The sequence below is a fragment of the Macaca mulatta genome, chromosome 1 (genome assembly GCF_049350105.2).
Source record: "Macaca mulatta isolate MMU2019108-1 chromosome 1, T2T-MMU8v2.0, whole genome shotgun sequence".
NCBI classification, from domain to species: domain Eukaryota; kingdom Metazoa; phylum Chordata; class Mammalia; order Primates; family Cercopithecidae; genus Macaca; species Macaca mulatta.
In genome coordinates, this window is record NC_133406.1 from 202,400,780 (window position 1) to 202,406,622 (window position 5,843).

Consider the following 5,843-nt stretch of genomic DNA (forward strand, 5'->3'; position numbering starts at 1 on the left):
TTGTGGCTACCATGAAGCTTACATAAAACCACTTATGGTTATGACAGGCTATTTTAAGCTGATAACAACTTAACTTAGACTGCATTTAAAAAACTCTACACTTGCTTTTTCCCACCCACATTGTATTTTAGTCACAATTTATACCATTTTGTATTGTGTATCCCTTAACCAGTTATTTTACCTATTATTATTTGTAAATAGTTTGTCTTTTAACCTTCATACTATGAATATTTGTGATTTATACATCACCATTACCGTATTAGACTATCCTGAATTTGACTATATATTTACGTTTATCAGTTTTATGCTTTCATATGTTTTCATGTTGCTAGTTAGCACTTTATATTTCAATGTGAAGAACTCCCATTAGCATTTATTATAAAGTAGATCTAGTGGTGATAAACTCCTTCAGCTTTTGTTTGTCTAGAAAAGTCCTTGTCTCGCCTTCATTTCTGAAGGACAGATTTGCCAGGTTCAGTATTCTTGGTTGCCAATTTTTTTTTCTGTACTTTGAATATATCATCTCATTCTCTTCTGGCCTGAAATATAAAATACTTCACAAATTTGCATGTCATTCTTGTGCAGGGGCCATGCTAATCTTCTCTGTATCATTTCAATTTTAGTATATGTGCTGCCAAAGTAAGCACTAGCACTTTTTGTAATTGTGTCACGCATGATAACATATTAGCTTGCTTTTCATTTATCTGAAAATACCTATTTTATCTTCATTTTTGTAAGTAATTTTTATTTGGTACAGAATTTTAGGTTGAAAACTTTTTTCTTTTTTTCTTTTAGCATTTTAATTATGTCTTTTGGCCTCAATTGTTTCTAATGAGAAATTGGCTTTATCTGGGTGCTTTTTATATTTTCTGTTTATTTGTGTATTTTAGGAATTTAACTTTGATGTGTTACATGTTATTTTCTTTGTATTTATCTTGTTTGGGGCATGTTTTGTTTTTTGGATCTATGGGCTTCTTCTTTTTGATCAAATTTGGAAAATATTTGACCAATTTTTTTCAAATATTTTTTCTGCTGTGTAGTTCTTTTGCCCCTCTTTTTCTGGAACTCCAGTGGCCATTTTCTCAGCCACTTGATACTGTCCCACAGGTTGTTGAAGCTCTGTTAATTGTTTTTCAACCTTTTCTCCTTCCATGCTTCTGCTTGGATAATTTCTATTGATCTATATTCCAGTGCACTGATCCTGTCTTCTTCTTTATTCAATCTACCATGATATTTTCTAATTTTTTTTTTTACATTTCAAATACTGTATTTTTCAGTTTCTAAAATTTCCTTTTAGTTCTTTTTATAGTATTCATATTTCTTCTCAAATTCCTCATCTCTTCACACATTAAAAATGAATACATCTTTTCCTATAGATTTGTTATTATATTTATCACAGCTATTTTTAAATTCTTGACTTAGTTCATTTGGACTGCTATCAGAAAAATACCTTGAATTAGGTGGTTTGTAGACAACAGAAATTTATTTTTCACAGTTATGGAGGCTGGGAAATCCAAGATCAAGGCATCAGCAGATTTAGTGTTTGGTGAGGGACCCGCTTTCTCTTTGTGTGTGTGTGTGTGTGTGTGTGTGTGTGTGTGTGTGACAGAGTTTCACTTGGTCGCCAGGCTGGAGTGCAGCAGCACAATCTCAGCTCACTGCAACCTCCACCTCCCGAGTACAAGCAATTCTCCTGCCTCAGCCTCCCAAGTAGCTGGGACTACAGGCACGCACCACCACGTCCAGCTAATTTTTAGTAGAGTTGGGGTTTCACCATGTTAGGCAGGATGGTCTTGATCTCTTGACGTTGTGATCCACCCATCTCGGCCTCTCAAAGTGCTGGGATTACAAGTGTGAACCACCATGCCCAGCCAGGACCTGCTTTCTTGTAGACAGTGCCTTTTTGCTATGTTCTCACATGGTGGAGGGGGTAACTAGCTCTCTGGAGTGTCTTTTATAAGGGCACTAATCCTATTTATGAGGCCTCTGCCATCATGGTCTAATCTGCTCCCAAAGGCCCATCTCCTAATATTATCACATCAGTAATTAGGTATTAACATGAATTCTGGGAGAACAAAAACACTCAGACCACAGTAGTTCCCTTCTGCCAATTTCAGTATCACAGGTTTGTCACTTCGTTTTTATCAGCTGATTTTTTTTCTTCACTGGGCTACATTTTTGTCTTTTCGTATGTCTAGAAATTAAAATATTTTATTATACATAGATAATTTTGTATTCTGTTATCTTTCTTTGAAGAGTATTGAGTTTTGCTCTAATAGGTAGGGAAATGACCATCAAATTCCCTTGGTCTTTTATGGAGTTGGTTTTAAGCTTTGTTAGGGAAAGTCTGTTTTGATTTTCCCCTTAGTCCTATGGTGAATACCTTAATCTTGGAATATGGTATTTAATCCTAGGGTGTGGCCCTTCTGGGATTTCAGTGCAAAGCTTGAGGTACTTATTAAGGCTCTCTCATTGGTTGGTACTTACACTTTAAACCCTGCCTCCATTGTGGGCAGCTACTGAATCCTCTGCTCAGTTGTGTGTTTTGGGTTTTTTTGTTTTTCTTCAGGATTCCAGCTACTGTTTCCCCCATAGGCGTCGTGCAGTCTCATCCCACACATTCAGGGTTTAGGTGTCAGCCAAGGATTTGAGTAGAATCTATATGCAGATTTGGGGGCTCCTCTCTGTGGCTTCGTTCTTTCTGGGATTTCCCCCCTTCAACATCTAACTGCTCTGGAAGACCCGATATGCATCATCCAACTCCCCAATATTACTGCAGCTTTTTGCTTCAGCTCTATCTGAAATGCCCCACCATGCCACAGAGACTAGCAACTGCCCTCAGATGAAAGTTGAATAAACTAGATCTCAATCAGCGTGGTTCTCATCTTTCAAGGGGACAAATCCCCTCTAGTTTCTGCCTGATTTGGGTAATTTCCCAGTAATTTCAAACCATTTTTTTCTATTTTGTGCAGAGTCAACAAATGTTATCGGTAGGAGAGTTAGTGCAATACAAGCTACTCTGCCGTTACCCTAAGTTGGAAATCTCCTGGTTTCTCATTTTTAAAATGAGGATAATATCTACTTCACAGTTTTTTCCCTCTGTCTGAGAATTAAATAGGAATATATATGTGAAATGCCTGGCATGGATAGATATTCAGGAAATGTTAGTTTCCTTTCCTGTATGTTGAATTGGCATCTGCTTCCTTTTTGCTTCCCTTCACTAGTCCTTGCTTTTTTCTCTGTGTCCACCCCACACAGGTCTAACTTCTTTCCCATCTGACAGTCCATCAGGGATTTGATGACAGAGATCATATCCTGTGCCTCTACATCTCCTTTATCTTCAGGCTAAAAATCCCAGTTCTTTCTGCCATTTCTCAGGCCACAGGTTTTCTCTAGGGAACTTGGAGTCCTTATAATGATTCTATTTTTTCATGGAGGAATGTCCTAAACTCAAGCTCCTGGTTTTGCCATTTATAAACTCTATAATTTGAGCAAGTCATCTTTTGAGTTTCAATATCCCCATCTGAAAAATGCCATTATAATTCCTATCCCATCTGTATCTTGAAAACTCAGGACCTCAAACTTTAGCCAATGATGGTGAGAGGGTCTGAGGAGACGTCTCCACCTCCTAGATTCCTGCTGGCACTGATGGAGGGCCTTGGGCTCCCTTCTCTGATTACCTTGGTGGGGGAAGAAGAGGGAACAGGGGCTATTATAATTCAGTCTCTCTCCACAAGTGAGGCCTGTGGCTAATTTTCTCTTGAATTACCAAGGGCAATCATGTTTTCCTGTTTTAGGTTTCACTTTTTCCTCCGAAAATCACTCAGCCTAGTCTCATATGTTAAATCCATATTCTTCCTATTATCACAGCTTTGACCCTATTCTTTGCAAAATAATGCTGCTCATATTATGTTATAGATGCATTTTCCTATCCATCCTAAGTGTCTCTGAAATACTGTAATCAAATAATATATCCTCTCAAAGTTTCTCTTTGATCCCCAGATTTATTTAGGGGGAAAGGAGAGTGGTAGTGATTTGTTTATTCTCCAAATGAGAGAAAGCACTAGCAAAGATATAAGAATTCCTTTATGAAGTCCTTACACAAGTAAGGTGATCATAAAATGTATCATCCAAAGCAGTATACTTTTGAAAGTGAAAGGGGGTACTATTAGTAATTACGCTATGACTGACTGCCTCAGAAAAATTGCAATGTGTGTGGCATTGTGCAATTGGGTACCTCAGGGCCTGATTTCTTGTAAAGGTTCCTGATTCTTGAGGAAAAAATATGTTTGGCAACCAAATCACCAGATACACAGATGAACAGCTCTTTTTTTCTATTCATCTATAGCATCTTTCCTTCTCAGGAACTTTATCGTTAGGGAACTCACTCCACTAGTGCAAAGGACTTAGGATCACCTGCGCAGAGCCATCAGCAAAAAGGACTGATCTGGTCACTTTTGTCTGAAGCACGTTCTCAGCTATGAGGCAAAAACTTAAGCTCACATCACCTTCCTGCAAGTCAAGGACTCACTGCCCCTCATTGAGTTGCGTCCTGCTTGGCTAATATCTGTTTACTCACACAGCTCCTGCAAAAGGTCACTGCTTTCCCCCAGAGGTGCTGGTTTACATGTAATGGAGCTGCAAAATGACCCTCCTCTCCAGTTCAATTCAGCCCCGGTCCCAGACCATGCCTAAGTTCGAAACGATATTCAAGAAATATACATGTTATACTCATCTTCTTAATTTCTGAACAAGCTGCTTTTTCCTGCCCTGCACTTTTCCACACTGCTACTATTGTGTCTAGAGTGCCTTCCTCCTTTCTAATCCTTGTGCTATCTGGTAAGATTGTACTCATTCATCAAGTCCCAACTCAAATATCGTGTGCTCCATGAGGCTTTTCCTGATGCTCCCTCACCTCCGTTAATCTACTCCAGGTGTCACAGTCAATTAGGATTTGCTTCTGCTAATTTAATTTTTAAAAAGCATGTCCATGGCTTAGAAAAGATACTACTTGTCTTTCACATAGAAGAAATCAGAAGGTCAGTAGTCCAAGGCTGTTATGGCAGCCCTTTGGTGCCATCAAAGATTCAGGCTCTTACCTTTCTGCTTTGCAATCCTCAAAGTCACCTCATGGTTCAAGGTAGCTGCTGAACCTACAACTGTATGTTCATCTGACAGCTGGAGAAGAAATATTAATAACAGGAGGATAAAAAGTTTTCTTAGCTATTAAGGTCCTTTTTATGTTAATATTGTGAATTACATGAAAATATTTTTCCTTATGTTAAGCCAACCTTGAATTCCTGAAATTAACCCACTTTGGTCAAAATGCGTTATCCTTTATATACATTGCTGGATACCACTTGCTAATGCTTTAAGATTTCTGCAACTTCTCATATGGTTTTGTCAGTCTTTGGTGTCACAATTATGCTAACTTCATAAAACAGATAGAGACTTCTCTTTCTTTTTGACATTTTGGAATATTTATGTAAGATTAAAATTATTTGTTCCCTTGAATATTTGGCAGAACCCACCGATAAAACCTCTGGTTCTGGAGTTTTTTCTTTATGAGAAGACTTTTAACTATTAATTCAAACTTTAATAATTATATAACTATTTGGGTATCTTGTTTCTTCTTGATAAATTACATTTTCTAGGAATATGTTTATTTCATCTAATTTTTCTTTGTCTGTCTCTTTGTCTGATTCTTCCATCTACCATTTCTGCTGCATTTCAGATACTATCTTGAGTTTGCTCTTCCAGTTCATAGATTCTCCTTTCAAATATATCTAGTCAACTGCAATTCTTATCTATTGAGTTTTCTATCTCAATTTTTATATTTTATT

At 37.6% G+C, this 5,843-nt stretch overlaps 1 non-coding gene across 1 annotated transcript; it reads right to left on the reverse strand.

The window, feature by feature from the left end:
- Window positions 1-540: 540 nt before the first annotated feature.
- On the reverse strand, window positions 541-647 carry LOC114674796 (U6 spliceosomal RNA). Its single transcript, XR_003725903.1, has one exon. It is a non-coding gene; the product is annotated as a U6 spliceosomal RNA (small nuclear RNA).
- Between the last annotated feature and the right edge of the window lie 5,196 nt (window positions 648-5,843).